Source organism: Bos indicus, chromosome 12, assembly GCF_029378745.1.
Source record: "Bos indicus isolate NIAB-ARS_2022 breed Sahiwal x Tharparkar chromosome 12, NIAB-ARS_B.indTharparkar_mat_pri_1.0, whole genome shotgun sequence".
Classification (NCBI taxonomy): domain Eukaryota; kingdom Metazoa; phylum Chordata; class Mammalia; order Artiodactyla; family Bovidae; genus Bos; species Bos indicus.
The window spans coordinates 79,381,911-79,398,249 of NC_091771.1; the positions used below are offsets into that span (position 1 = coordinate 79,381,911).

At 43.6% G+C, this 16,339-nt stretch overlaps 1 protein-coding gene and 1 non-coding gene across 13 annotated transcripts in view; both read left to right on the plus strand.

Moving 5' to 3' along the window:
• CLYBL (citramalyl-CoA lyase) overlaps positions 1-16,339 on the plus strand; it is a 239,856-nt gene that overhangs the window by 72,044 nt on the left and 151,473 nt on the right. The window lies entirely within an intron of this gene.
• TRNAG-CCC (transfer RNA glycine (anticodon CCC)) lies at positions 4,331-4,403 on the plus strand. The gene has a single exon. It is a non-coding gene; the product is annotated as a tRNA-Gly (tRNA).

The window sequence follows — 16,339 nt, forward strand, 5'->3', positions numbered from 1 at the left end:
CAGTAACCTCTTCTCTTCCTTCATTCATGCTTTCCTGTTAAGAAAGTGCTTAAAATCCTTACTGTGTTCTTAATACAAGCAGAGGTGGCATATATAACACTCCTTTTCCCTTAGTTACATTACTCCCAACCCTAAACTCCCATAGCATTTTAAAATAAGATTTGGGAATTCTCTGGTGGTCCAGTGGTTAGGACTCTGGGCTTTCACTGCTGAGGGCCTGGGGTCAATTCCTGGTCGGGGAACTAAGATCCCATAAGCTACGTGGTGCAGCCAAAAAAAAAAGTACAGGTTTTATTGAAAATGAATGTGTTAAGTCTCTCAGTTCTGTCCAATTCTCTGTGACCCTTTGGATTTTAGCCCACCCAGGCTCCTCTGTCCATGGGTTCTCCAGGCAAGAATACTGGGAGTGGGTAGCCATTCCCTTTTCCAGGGGATCTTCCATAGCCAGGAATCAAACCTGGGTCTCCTGCATTGCAGGTAGGTTCTTTACTGTCTGAGCCACCAGGGAAGTTTTATTGAGATATCATTCAAATACCATAAAATTCACCCTCTTAACATGTATGATTCAAAGTTTTTCAGTCTATTCACAAAGTTGTACAATGATCAGTGGTGCTTAATCCCAGAATGTTTTCCTGGTGGAGAAGAAACTCCACACCCATCAGCTGTCACATTCCCCTCTTCCCTTCCCTGAGAATCCCTGGGTCCACTTTCCCAATCTTTAGATTTGCCTATTCTGGACACTTCATATAATTGTAATTATATGGTTGTGCCTTTTTGTGTCCGGCTGCTTTCTCTCTTGGAGAAGGAAATGGCAACCCACTCCAGTGTTCTTGCCTGGAGAATCCCAGGGACGGGATGTCGTCTCTGGGGTCGCACAGACTCGGACACGACTGAAGCGACTTAGCAGCAGCAGCAGCAGCAGCAGCTTTCTCTCTATCGTAATGTTTTCAAGGTTCATCTCTGTTGTGGGGCTTCCCTAGTGGCTCAGACAGTAAAGAATCTGCCTGCAATGTAGGAGACCTTCCCTGAGTTAGGAAGATCCCCTGGAGAAGGAAGTAGCAATCCACTCCAGTATTCTTGCCTGGAGAATTCCATGGACAGAGGAGCCTGGCGGGCTATAGTCCAAGGGGTCACAACTCTGACACGACTGAGCGACTAACACTACTACATTCCCTGTTGTAGCAGAGATTGATATTTCATTACTTTTTATGATGTCTCATTGCAAGAATATACTGCAGTTTATCCATTCATGCATCATAAACATGTGGGTCATTTCCACTTCTTGGCTATTACGCATAATGCCACTGTGAACATTCTCATACATTGTGGACATATGTTTTCATATCTCTTGGGCAGAACTAGGAGTAAAAATGCTGGGTCATATGATAACTCTGTTTAACATGTTGAAGAGCTAGAATGCATGGCATTTTGTGCCTATGTTATGAAACTTGTTAGGAAGCAGCTTAACAGTCAGATATCATCAGGCCTGCATCTTCCACTGGCTTTTAAGTTTGTTGAGACAAGGGTTGTTGCTGTTCATCCTTGAACCCCACTCCTCCCAGTCCAGTACCCACCACGGGACCCAGTAGGTTCTCAGAAAGTTTTTGAGATTGAAGCTGACCAGTGAAATCCCCAGCACCCCTGAGACGCACACACTTACTCTGTCTCTTCCCTGTACCAAGTGACAGCTTGTCAGGAATGGAAGCAGCTCCCTACCGTCCGTCAAGCTTTCCAGCTGGTTACTGACCCTCCTTATATCTGCTGGGGGCCTCACCAGGGTCTTGCGCTTCCTCCAGGCTGCCTCAGCCGCACAGCAGCAGTGGGGACCCACTCTGGCTTACGCAGATGCTTTGAAAGAAAGATTATTTTAAGCACCACTGAGGTGCAAGCAGAGGCCGGGCTGGTAGAACCTTGCCATTCAGGGGCCCACGCCTGTCTGACACGACCCATTCATCTACTTTATGAGGATTTGGACAAGGAGGCCCTCCAGTGCCTGCCCAGGCTTTGACTTGGCAGCTTGTGCCCGGAGTTTAAGAAAGCTTATTTTAAGACTTTCTCAGAAGGTCAGAGCAGCGTCTTTATAATTCATCCTGCTACCTTTTGTCCAGAGCCAGCTCTTCCTAATAACATCTATTTCAGGTTGGATTTAAGAGACAGAGCCAACCTCTGCTGAACGGGCTACCTTTGATGTTCCAGTGCCTACCGAGGAGGGGAGGGACGGATGGAACCAAAGTTGTAATTGCCCAAATTTACAATAGCTTCTCAGCAGAAGCCAGCACAAAAGAAATGTTAATGCAATAAACTGTAAATGGAAGGAAGCTGAGCGGGATTTATGGTGGGCGCAACCTGCACCAGGCCTCTGGGACCTCCTTCTTTCCCCTGGGAGACATTTCAACAGTCAGAGGAGAACTGGGCCCTTGGAAAGCCAGTGGCTGCTCTGCACCCTCCCTCCCTTATCACTCTCCCTGCCCAGACAGATTCCTGCAAAGACCCGGGGAACCTGATTAAACAGTTGAGGAAGGGGGAAAGTAATCAGTCACTGAGGGCTCAAACCTGAAATCCTGGCCGTGCCAAGAGCCCACATCATTGGCAAGCATGTGTGTTCCAGCTGCAACTGAAGCGTGTTTCTCTTCTTCTCCTCTGAGTTGGGGATCTCTGCACATACAACAGATGGCCGGAGTGTTCGTGTGTCTCAGCCAGGAAGTGAGAGGGCGGCGTGTCGTTCACCAGCAGGGCACGTCCCCATCCTTCAGGGCCACTGCTGTAAAGGGCTGTTTTTCACCTTCGGGTTCCTGCGGCTCTCGCTCCACTCAGGCTCACACGTACCTTTACCTGGGTTGTAACGTGTGGAGTGTGCACTGCTTCCTTGTCCAGATTGCTGGCCCGTTTGGTTTTTTAATTAGCTGAGGAGTACCAACTAAATGGAAAATTGCTTTCTGAGATCCCAGTGCTCCGGTTCCATGCTGTGAGGGGCTCCCTGTAATTAAACACATTTTAAGAGTTGTTCTCCTGCGTATGTACTGGGAAAGGACATCAGTGGGCCTTTCCCACTAGTTGGAGAGGTCTGGTTCAGGCCGGAGACTTCAATATTAATACTAGGTTTAGTTAAAAGGAAACTTGTATATCAATTAATTAAGTATGGGGGATTTCCGACCCCCCTGCTTTGATAGTTGGGGAAAGAACTCCTTGGTGGAAAAGTCTTTTTATGCCTTTCAGGGTTAGGAAAATGGTTAAGCACTGGGAGGAAATTGGACAGAAGTCAGGAGATCAGGAGCACAGATGTCAGCAAATTCTCGAAGCCCTCCATCTTAGCTTCCTGGTCCCCACAGTGAGAACGGAGTGCCTTGGGTGTGCCACGGTCCCCTCACAGATCCAGAATTCACCCCAGAATTCTCCCTTTCAAAATAACCTGTCCATGTTTAGAAGTTCCTGCTACAGTTTCAAATGCTATACAAGCAGCTGGTTAGAGCTCAGACACAGAGGGAGACATGTCATATGGAGGATTAGTTCATCAGTAATTAACAAAGGATGAAGGAAACCTTTATGAAGTTTTTTTGCTTAGAGGCTCCACATATACATTTAGAGTAATGGTCCCCAAGTCAGCATAGCCATTAAAGCAAGTTTGATATTCTGTGTAGAATGGCAGGCTCTCCTCTGAAAAATCTTTTTCTGAAAAAGAATTTGCAGTTTTTTCTAAGAAACACATAAAGCAAGTTATGGGGCATATCGAAGTCTGGCACCAGAATCATGTAACACTGATCATTCTTTAGGGAAAAAAAGTACTGGAATCAAAGTCTACTTGTTGTTTAGTCACTAAGTCGTATCTGACTCTTTTGCAATCCCGTGGACTGTAGCCTGTCAGGGAGGCTTCCTTGGGAAAGCCTATACTTGGGAAAGAAGGAAAAAGAAAAGAATGAAAACAAAAACCCAAAAAGAACAAAATACCTGTAGACAAAGAGCTGTACATGCTCAACCCTCTTATTTTTTCACAAACATGCACACCTAGATCTCATGACCTATGTCTTCCCCTGACACTGTCTTTTCTCTGCTTTGCCGCAGAGCTCATATTTTTCCTGTGTGTCTGCTGCCGGTACTTGCCCAAAGCATAAGCCATTGTACTCTAGTGTCCAGACCCATTTGGCCAAGCTCTTGGAGCTAGTTTCTTGTTTTTCAGTCTTGGCTGCCATTTAGGGTGTGTGACAATAGAAAACACCTGGGATGTGGCTTTCGCAAATCCTTGAATTAGAGTCTCAGCACTCTGGTTTCCTCCTCTGTCAAATGGGGACAGTCAGAGTCTTGAAAGACTGGTTGAAAGAGGTGTGTGGGGACTTCCCTGGTGGTCCAGTGGCTAAGACTCAGCACTCCCAATGCAGGGGGCCCAGGTTTGATCCCTGGTCAGGGAACTAGATCCCACATGCCGCAACTAAGACCCAGCATAGCCCAAGAAATAAAAATAAATATTTTTTTTTAAAAGGAAAGAGGTGTGTGGACAGTGCAGTGGTTTGCAACAACAGCCAAATAAATGAATAAAAATATGTTTTTTTTAAAAAAGAGATTTGTGTACAGTGGGGTGATTTGCAACAACCTTCCCATTTCATTTCACCTGCAAATGTTACAAGCTTGTGATTTACTAGTGAGAGTAACGTCAGCCCTCTTTTGTGCTGATGTTTTTGCTTTTGCTTTAACCCACAGACTTTCAAATCTCAGGGTGAGCAGGGCACTGGGTCAGCAGGTATGTTAGGAAAAATGCTTTGATTTAAGGTATAATAGGAAAGAGATGAATTAAGGGTGTTAATGTAGTCTAATCTAAACCCCATGAAGCTTCATAGGACATGCAAAAGACCAGACCGTACACCACATATATGCTCACACGCTTCTGAATGTTATGAAGACAGTTTGCCTGGCTGTAGTTTTTAAATTGTTGGTATCAGATGGGCTTGGGATTGTCAGGCCCTGATGGAGTTTCCAGGAAAAGGATTAGTGTCATTTCTGGGCCCCCACTAGAATTCCGTTCAAGCTATAACTAGTCACGTGAAGTCGTAGGTTAAATGATTTGGGAATAAAATGTCATTTGACGTGACAGAAATGAACCCTCGGTGGCCCACACTCCCCCTGGGACTCGCTCTCACTTACGCTTCTTGTGTTAAGTAATTTTATTAACTGAGGCAAAGGGGGGCATGAGGTGACAAGGGAAATATTTTTTGCTAACATTTTAATCCTAATCACAAAATTTATTGTGTGTGGTTTTGTATGCACTTGTAGCTACAAAGGCCTGGAAGACAATGAAAGTAAAAATTGGAACGTGTTGTTTTTCTTCCCAGGTGTAATTTAAAGCATTATATGAGTTGTCAAAAAGATTAATTGTTGTTGCTTGCAGCTAAACAGATGATAAATTTTAAAATTATATTATTACGGTGTGTCAGCGTAAAAGCTCTGTGTCCCAAGCGTGTCACCTTTTCTGTTGCTGTTGACAAGGCTCACGTTTTATAGCACGCCGCCAGAAGGTGTTGACGTATATTCAGATCACTGATTAAATGTTTTTAAAACGTGCCACTCACAAACTAACCCTGATGTTCTATGAAAGAGTCATTTTAAGGAGTAAGATTTTTTTTTCCCCTGCATCATTGACACAGAAGAGATTTTAAGCATTGCCATTAAAAAGAAAAGAACCCAACCCTCATGTGATTACATTTTCCAATTTTAGATTTCAGCAGCAAAGAGAAAGCGTATTCTCCTCGCTTCTCTTCTCCACAGGAAAGGCAGGAACGTGGTGTAAAAGTACCGCAAGGAAGGTGCTAAATGGTCACTTGTAAACACCCCTTGTTGGGCACAGGACGACAGCCTAGGAGTGACAGTCCTGCCGTCCGTCGTATTGGGGTCGTAAACTCTGGAGTTGTGACTCCTTCCTTGTTCAATGCGCTGACAGCCCCTGTCTACAAGGAATCACAACAGACAACTTTTCCACAGCAGCTGAGGGTGCAGAAGGCTTTATGTTCCTTTTCACACTGTGATGCTTGAAGACATGGCTGGTCCTGGCTTTTGGCGTTTTATGGATGGCCTTTCGACCAAGGTTTCCAGGAACCCAGCTGTGTATTTGCCACAGTAATACACTTTATGCCTCAAGAATCAACACTGTAATACTCCTCTTTTCAGTGTGAAGGTATTTCTGGGATCCTGTCAATATATTCTCTTGTCTCTGAGCACAGCACGAAGGAACTTGAAAACAAGTGATTTACTGTTCGTTACGGGGAAGTTGGATCTTTTTTCCCACCCTGATTGTCAAGATTCCTTTGTTGATGTCAGTTTCAGAGCGCGTATTTTCCCTTCTGAGTGCACAGGACGTTGACACTGCTTCCGTGATGCTGCGGAGGATGATGTAAGACAGCCATAGGCCCGTGTCTGTTGTCACTTCAGCTCAGCGTGGAGCAAGCGTAGAGGTGTTTCAGTGACAGCCGCGGGTGCCCTTGGTGGGGGGAGGTGGGGCTCGGAAACCAAATTTCCAAATGATCTCTGTGACCATAAGTAGCTAGAGGTCGTGTGAATACTCATGGCAGCAATACTGATAGCAGCCTTTTATGGAGCATTTAGTGCACATGGGGAATCCTCACCAGTTCACATAGAGTGTCTCATTTAATTCCAACAACATAACAGCAGCTGTGTAAGATTATCCCCATTGTATCAAAGGAGTGAAGCAGGACTCAGTCATACCTCTGGTAAATAGCAGCCAACACTTGAAACCAGGCCTGCTAGATTTTAAAGCCACTTTCACATTCATTCAGCAACTACCTATTGGTTCTCTCTTATGTGTTAGGCAGTGTTTTCATCACATCTGTCTTTTAAATTTGCTTTTTTAACTTAATTTACTCATTTGGCGCTTTCAGAAAATTGGCATTTAGAAACCTCACCACACACTGCACCTGGCACATGCTGCAAGGGACGCATCTGTTTACAACATTACCTGTAAGAAAAATACAATGAAGGGATTAAACATGGAATTCCATATGATCCAGCAATTCTTCTTATGGGTATATCACTAAATAGCCCCAAAAGAATCGAAAGCAGGGACTTGAACAGATATTTGCACACCCAGGTAATGGCAGCATTATTCACAATAGTCAAAAGGTGGGAGCAACCCAAGTGTCCATTGGGGAATGAATGGATAAACAAAACGTGGTGTACCTGTACGACAGAGTATTATTTAGCCTTAAAAAGGAAGGAAATCCTGACCAAGGCTACAACACGGATGAACCTTGAAAACATTATGCTAAGTGAAACAAGCCAGATGGAAAAGGACAAAAACTGTATGATTCTACTTACCTGAGGTACAAACGTAGTGAAACTCATGGAAACAGAGCATAGAATAACGGTTACCAGGGACCAGAGGAGGCGGAGAGTGGGGAAGCACTGTTTAACAGGTACAGAGTTTCAGTTTGGAATGATGAGAAAAGTTCTGAAGGTGAATGGTGGTAATGTTCGCATAACGATGAGAATGTTCTTAATGCCACAGAACCAAACAATCAGAAATGATTAAAATGGTAAATTGTATGTTATGTATGTGAATGAAAGTGAAAGTCGCTCAGTAGTATCCAACTCTGCAGTCGCATGGACCATAGCCCACCAGCCTCCTCTGTCCATGGAATTCTCCAGACAAGAATACTGGAGTGGGTTGTCATTTCCTTCTCCAGGGGATCCTCCTGATCCAGGGATCAAATCCTGGTTTCCTGCATTGCAGGTAGATTCTTCACCATCTGAGCCACCAGGGAAGCCCATGTTAAGTATATTTAACCACAATTAAAAGAACACACACACAACGAAGACAAAGCCACTGGAAAATATACAATGTGCTCCTGGGCCAAATATGCCCAGAAAATACAAAACCATTTCAAAGCTTTGTCTACCACTCTCCAGGTCTCTTGCCACGTCTCATTCTGAGAGGTCCCTCCTTGAATGGCTCCAGTTATTATGAGGCTCTTGTGGGTGACGCACTGGAGCTGCAGATGGTGGATGGATTTTGGTTTCTTAGTAGTTTTGGATGACTATGTTCTGTACTTCTGAGACAAAAACTTATCAATAGAGTATCATTGTGTGAAAGGTGATTTGGAGTAATTGCACCTTTCTTGGGTATTTGGCATTAAAAACCGTTGGAAAGGGATAGTCATATACAGTCAAGTTCAACTCTGTTTTGCTGTTATATTAAATAATATGTCATTAAATTGACCACAGATTTATTTTTTCCTCTAGCATGGGGGCAGATCTCCATTCCTTCAGCTAAATACCAGAGGGGAGGGTGGCTACATTTAGAGGCAGACTCTTGGAAAAATGCATATTTCGCAATTCAGTTTTAAACCCAGGCATCACACTTAGCCCCCAAGACAGGATGAGAGGCTCAGGGGACCTGGGGTACTTTCATAGGCCGATTTACATCTTTGTTCTTAGTGAGTTAAGTGGCTGGCGGAGCCAGGCATAAATTATACTATTTAAGTATTTCCTTTCAGCTTTTTTATTCCAAGCACATGCAGTTGAACTTGAGTACTTAAGTGCAAGCCTGAGTTGACTTTTTTAGAGAGAGATTTGGCCTTGATTTTTGGATTAATGATTTTGAGAGATCGTTTACAATGATATGATCTATGATAAAACAGATTTAGAAGTTTGAAACACTAGTTACTAAAAAAAGTTCTCTTTGTAATGGCAGTTAATCTTGTTGCTATTGAAATGATGGTTGACCTTGAATTAGGGGGTTGATAGAGCTGCATGATGTGTGTACTTGCCCAAGCTGTATTTTTACCAGGCTGCTGCTGCTGCTAAGTCACTTCAGTCGTGTCCGACTTTGTGCGACCCCATAGACGGGAGCCCACTAGGCTCCCCCGTCCCTTGGATTCTCCAGGCAAGAACACTGGAGTGGGTTGCCATTTCCTTCTCCAATGCATGAAAGTGAAAAGTGAAAGTGAAGTCACTCAGTCGTGTCTGACTCTTAGCAACCCCATGGACTGCAGCCTACCAGGCTCCTCCGTCCATGAGATTTTCCCGGCAAAAGTACTGGAGTGGGGTGCCATTGCTTTCTCTGATTTTTACCAGGCTAGCTCCTTAAAACTCATCATTTCTGTTAATGTTCAAAAATCATTTCAGAATTGTTTCTTTAAAATTGAGCACACAGAAATCATTAACATTTGCGTCTGCCACCACCAAACAGGTTCTGTCAGACTCCTCAGCCTGTGTATTCCCCGCCACGTGCCACTTAGCACGTAGACCTACCACGTGGACCTAAGGATTCTTTTGGAAACATGAGCGCTTTGGATGATGGCAGTACTTTATCAGGCGATGGCAGTGTTTCATCAGTACTTCATCGATGGCAGTACCTCACTATGTAGAAATCCTCAGCCACCCACCAATTTGTTCATCCCCCACTCATGTACTTCATTCGTTCTTTTGGGCATGTATTTGTTGATTCCATCACAAAGATTTCCAAAAGGGTGAAACATGGTCTTATTAGATACAGAGTAAAGGATAATGCTTAGCATGGTGGGTCCACTGGACCAGGTTCTGAAATCTTAACTTTGTTATTTACCAGCTGTGATTGGAGCTTGGGTAATTACTTAATTTCTGTGTTCCCAATCTTCCTTATTTATAAAATGGGGATTATAATTTCAGAGAATTACATGAAATGTTGCATTGTGCAGTGCCTGGCACCCAGTAAGAACCCAGTAAATACCAGCTGTTGTTATGAGCTGAATTGTGTTCCTCTCCAAAATGCATATATTGAGGTCGCAGGACTCAGAATGTGACTTTATTTGAAAGTATGGTTGATGTAGATGAAATAAGTTAAGGGGGTTAACTTAACTAATCTTAATTTAAGGTTGGGGAACCCTAATCCAATATGACTGGTGTCCTTAAATAAAAGGGAAATTTGAACACAAAATAACCAAGCATAGTGGGAAGACAATGTAAAGAGAGACGGGCAGAGGATGGCCATCTACGTTCCACGGAGAGAGGCTGGAACAGGCCCCTCCCTCCTTGATGCAGACTTCTGGTCTCTTGAATGTGTAAGCCACTTTGTTTGTAGAACTTTGTTATCACAGCCCTAGGCTTCCCAGGTGGCGCTAGTAATAAAAAACCTGCCTGCCAGTGCAGGAGCTATAAGAGACGTGGGGTCGATCCCTGGGTCGGGAAGATCCCCAGGAGATGGGCATGGCAACCCACTCCAGTATTCTTGCCTGGAGAATCCCATGGACAGAGGAGCCTGGTGGCCTATAGTCCATGGGGTCACAAAGAGTAGACACAACTGAAGCAACTTAGCTCATAACACACAGCACAGCTAGCGAATACAGCGGATGTTGTCATCCTCTGCCTACTGTATTTCTCTCTGATCTGAGAACCAGCCTCTATTTCCTGGCAATGGGGAATCCATTTGCTCCCTTTCAGCTTATATTTTTTTCCTTTTCTGTCTCATGAAAGAGTATGCAAAAAAAAAAAAAAAAAATTCGTAGCAAGAACAGGTGTTCAAGAAAATTTCCATGCCCTTCACTCCTGTGTCTGTTCCGAAAAATCCGTAGTTGAAAACTTTCTTTTCTCTCTTCCCACATTTCTTCTCAACTTCTCAGCTTGACTGTTCTCTTTTTGGAAAGATCACAACCTCTTATAAATTGTTAACTCCTAGAAATTGCCCCAATTCCAGACTCTTAACGAGAGGTAGGAGTTTATCTGTAGGCTTTTATGTGTATGTTCTTTCAATAAAAAGGAAATGCAGATGAGCATCTGTATGAAATGAAGATGAAAGATCTAGTTGGAGGAGAGAGCCTTCTTACTGCATTTCTGTAACCAACTTCATTCTTAACTATCTCTAAATTGGTGGCTTGGGTTTTTCTTTGTGTGTTTGTTTTTAAGAAACTTGAGATTGGACAGTGTTTCTCCTTTTCCCCTCCAGAGGCCCAGAGCAATGTGGCGGGTTGCATTCTGGACTGGGCAGTACTAACATTTGTTCTTTCCGGGGACCGTCTGCTGCTTTTCTCTGCCCCAGTGGAGCTGGGGGAATAATAAAGCTGTTATTATTTACACTGCACCACATTTTTGTCAGTGGTCTTTGTCATTGAGACTTACGAAGTCAACACAGGACTTGAGGGAATTTGTGAATGTTTACCCAGGCAGGAGAGAGAGCTAAAGGAGGGGGTTATCTTCCCGGGCATGTTGCTTTTCTGAACTCTGCCAGTTTTCCTGGTCCCTTTCATTGCCCTTTGCCTACGCTGTTCTTTCATGTGCTGTTAAGTGACCTCAGAACTCACTGATTCTTTTTTCAGGCATATCTAATCTACTGTTTTACTTATTCATTTTTGTGACTATATTTTTTTCCTTTCAAAAATGCTAAATTTGATTCTTTTGAATTAATTTTTATTTCCAATACTGTCCCAATCTTTCAATGGTTACTATTCCTTCCTGTGTCACTTTTAATAACTTCAAATATATATTTCATATTCCTACTGAGGTTTTTCACTCATTTCTAGTTCAGTCCAGTTCACTCTCTCAGTCGTATCTGACTCTTTGCAACCCCATGGACTGCAGCACGCCAGGCCTCCTTGTCCATCACCAACTCCCGGAGCTTACTCAAACTCATGTCTATCACGTCAGTGATGCCATCCAACCATCTCATCCTCTGTTGTCCCCTTCTCCTCCCGCCTTCAATCTTTCCCAGTATCAGGGTCTTTTCCAATGAGTCTGTTCTTTGCATCAGGTGGCCAAAATATTGGAGTTTCAGCTTCAGCATTAGTCCTTCCAACGAATATTCAGGATTGATTTCCTCTAGGATGGACTGGTTGGATCTCCTTGCAGCCCAGGGACTCTCGCCAGATACCTATTCACCCTTACGTTGTGCTTAGTGAGCCTCCCTCCTGGTGGTTTATTTCCTTCCATGGTTGGGATTCTATTGTGAGCTCATCTTCAGAAGGGGTTGTTTTCACCTCTGGGAGTTCATGTACCCCGGACTGTGGATACATTCTTGCAGCACTGCTTTGCATTTCTTCTCTGCAGACTAAAGCTCAGTTGTTTTAGAGTCTTGAACTCAAGTTTTTAATTTTAATTTCTCTGTCTGTGACTTCAAACCCATCCAAGTGGTATAAACTTCATGCCTGTACTTGCTGTTAACACAGGCTTGTGGTTTTGATGACTCATATAAAAGGCTTTAAATTTTAATACAGCCCAAGCTATACCTCAGACTATCTTGCTCTTTCTTTGTGGACGTTCTTAGTTCAGTTGCTCAGTCGTGTCTGACTCTTTGCAATCTCATGGTCTACAGCATGCCAGGCTTCCCTGTCCTTCACCATCTCCCGGAGCGTGCTCAAATTCATGTCCAACAAATTGGTGATGCCATCCAACCATCTCATCCTCTGTTGTCCCCTTCTCCTCCCGCCTTCAATCTTTCCCAGCATCAGGGTCTTTTCCAATGAGTCGGTTCTTTGCATCAGGTGGCCAAAGTATTGGAGTTTCAGCTTTAGCATCAGTCCTTCCAATAAATTTCAGGACTGATTTCCTTTAGCATTGACTAGTTTGATCATCTTGCTGTCCAAGGGACTCTCAAGCGTCTTCTCCAACACCATAGTTCAAAAGCATCAATTCTTTGGCGGTCAGCTTTATTTATAGTCCAACTCTCACATCCATACATGACTACTGGAAAAATCATAGCTTTGACTAGACAGACCTTTGTTGGAAAGTAATGTCTCTGCTTTTTAATGTGCTATCTAGGTTCTAGTTCCCTATTTGTGGATTAGATTGCTTTTAAAGGGGTCTAGTTTGTCCAGTTCCCTCACCTTGCACAAGCCCAAGTTGGTGTCTTCTGTGCCACAAGGGTGTTGATACTCCAGCCCCTAGTCTTTGTTCCAGGGCTGATGCCCCTCTGTAGACACAGCATCAGCTCCAGGAACTCCAGCTCTGAAATTCTTGCTTTGTTTCAGGACTTGAAGATTTCCTTTCTGTTTCAAGCTGAGATATGTATAAATCTTTGCTTTATTATATGTATATATTTATTCTTGGCTGTGCCTCTTAGCTTGTGGGATCTTAGTTCTTCAACCAGGAATTGAACCAAGACCACAGCAGTAAAAGTACCGAGTCCTAACCAATGGACCACCAGGGAGTTCCCTTTAACTTCTGCTTTAGATTATGCAATACTTTTGTGCGTTCTAAGCAGGAGCAGGGTCTGCATTCACTCAGCTTGCTGTAAACCTTATTCATCTCTGTATCGCCCAGCAGAATAGCTGGCCTGTACCAGGTGCTGGATGACTGACTGACTGATTGAATAAATTTATTTTTCATGCTCAGAAGCAGATGGAAGCAACATTCTAGTGAATAATGTTGCCTGTCTCTCCAGGGACACCTGAGCAAGCAGAATTTATTTTTCTATGAGGACATAAGTGAAGAGAGGTCGCAGTAAACAAAATGAAGAGAGAATAGGACTTCTTACGTGCTTTTTCTTAAGTCTTGGGACAATGGGAACAGTTAAGTGGCTCATCTGCTAGGTATCTGAAGGTGGACTGCAAGTGGATGGACAGGCACTTCCCAACCTGCTTGTTGACTCCACACAGTACCCTTACCAAGAGGAAGGGTTAAAGACTCACAGGGCTCAGGACACTAGGCCTGTTTATTTCCCAGTCTCTCCCCTTTGTAAGAAAAGCGTGCCTTTGATAAGATATAGCCGCGGGCTCTTGTTTTACATTTTACGTCAACCACTTTTGTTAGAAGCTGGTTATTGATGCTGTGCCCCCTTTTAATTCACACTTCTTTGCTAATCAATTACTACGTTTGTCCATTAATCAGGCATCCTGACAGGGTCAATAACTGCTTTTGGGGTTTCATGAGGGACTGCACATTATCAAGCAAGGAGTAACGCTCAGGAGCTCACTTAAAAACAGTGTGACTTCCCAGGCTGGTGGACTTCCGGAGCAATAAGCATCATGTGAGGATTTCATATGGTGTTTTTTTAGTTGATAATGTATTTGGTTGATAGGATTTTCTCACTGAACACTTTATTAGGAGGGCTCAACATGAGTGAAGTGTGGACAGGCATGCCTCTGTTTCTTAAGAAAAACAGAAACACCCCAAAGTATTCCCATCCCATTACAAATGATAGCATTTACCTAAAAGTAGCATTCAATTGTGAGCTTCATCCATATTAGGCATTTACAAACAATATCTTCTTGGTAGTGGGGTTTGAGAACAAAAAAACAATGCCAAAATATTTGGAGCTGCTACTGGATGAAAACCAATGCAAAATTTAGAGCAAATATCTCTATAACGTGAGTCAAGGAGAGAATATTTTACAAACAAAAGCTGAGTTTATATAGCAATTCCTGAAGCCCATCTTTTACATAGAGTATTTTAAACCTCTATGCACACATACATGCATACATACACATTTTCAGTACCCCTCAGCCTTTATCATCTGTTTCAACATATTCAGATGTTGTAAAGCCTCGTAGAAGTGAACACTTTTCATTTTAGCAAGGGTGAGAAACAGGGGTGGCAGCGTTTAATTGCAGAGTTACAGTTTGGGCAGTTGAGTTTACCGTACATAGTGATGGTAACAGGTTTCAGTGATCTTTTCTATGACAGATGTACCAGCGTTTAATTGTTTTCCTCAGGGGTGGAGAGAAAGGACACTTGTGTAGACTTTTCAATTCTCCCACGTGTCACTTGGCTGTCCTCAGCATTGTCCGAGCTCCTTTCTCTCATCCTTTTTGCGGCAGTGAGTTGTGTCATTCCCTCATGATCAGCACTTTTGTTGTCTTTGTTTTTTGCTGTACCTCAGAAGTCCATCTTTTCTTTCATCTCCTTCCCATTCATGCATGAGGGAACAGTTGTGCCCTGTTGTGGGGATGTTCCGCTGGGTTTCAAACAGTAGGGTTTCTTTTTATTCTCTTCTAAGTAGTACAATGGGGCTGAATGTCTGTTGCAGAATGCACACACTAATATGCCAGGTTATTTGGTTTCTAAGAAGTCAATAAAAATACTACATTTAGGCTCAGTCCTTCGCTGGGTTTTTTTGCTGTTTGCCTTTTAAGCCTTCGGTTGTAAATCTGTTTGTTTGTTTCTGATCTTAAATATAATCTTCCATATTAAAGCGAAGCGCAGAGTCAACAAACAAGCAGAAAAAATGTTGCTGGCGGTGGACTGTTCTCACACCAGCAGATTTGGCAGTCTGAGCCCTCCCTTGATAAGAGCCTCCGAACAGCCGCCAGGGCTAATTAATGGCAGCTCCAACTCGGAGGAGATGAAAAAAGCGTGGACCCAAGTTGGTCTTGGCAAAACTTTGTGGTTTGAGAAGCTAGCGTACCTCTGCATAGAGGCGCACAACTCTGACTCCTTCCCTCCAGATCCTCTTCCTCGATTCTTGTTTTAGGAGGGGGAGAAGAGTGTGAGCGTAAGTGTACCTAGCTATAAACACAGACCTAAAGGCCATCCCAGCAGTAAAAGGCTAAAAGACACAAAAAGCTAGAGATGTCTTAAGGCACTTTGTTCTCATATTCAGGAACAATCTTCAAAATCCTCCTTAATGAGGTCATAAAAGAAAAAAATGGAACAAGTGTTCCTTGTGTGTCTCACTAGGGCCTGCCATCAGGGTCACTTGCCACCAGTATCCTATTTAAAAAGGGATTGGGGTAGTTCAATCAAGCATTGCATTAAGAGAGAGACTTTGATTAATTCCTTCTCTTTTCTTTTGTGCCACAGATAATTTCAGTAAATTTGTGATACTTTCTGCTTAGCCATTGCGGAGGCTTAAAGTTCTTGATGCGTCATGCTGAGTATTAGCATTTATCGGGCCTACTTGGCTATGGTGAAGAGAAGGGACTGCTGCAGACAGCTCGCTAATCTTTGTCGAGCAGGGCCAGCCTTTCAACATGACCAGTATCTGAGATCTTGGCTCAGCGAAGAGCCCGCTCTCAGGTTGGGGGCAGAAAGAAACCTTGACATAAGAGGAGAGAACTAACAGTAAGTACGATGGTGCTTTACCATGGTGAACTCTTTTAGAGGTATTGGATCTGCCTCTGACTCAGAAACTCACATCCTGGGGAAGTTGCAGGCTTGACTCTCAAAGGAAACAAAAGCAAGAAAGAGGCAAGTAAGGGCGATCAGTGCTTGCTTTCCCCGAGGCTGCTCTGGGAGAGTTGAAGCTTTGCCCTGGGCTGGCTGGTCAGGATCAGGTAGGAAACTGAATTCTTTTGTCATCCGCTTTCTTTTATTTACCAGCTTTGTTTGCAAGAGGCCATGAGAGCTGCAAGGGGACCTTTGAGTACTGCACTGTAGAAACCCAGTGGTGGGTATTCACGCTTTGGCTGTTGCAACCCAGAAACGGGTTAGG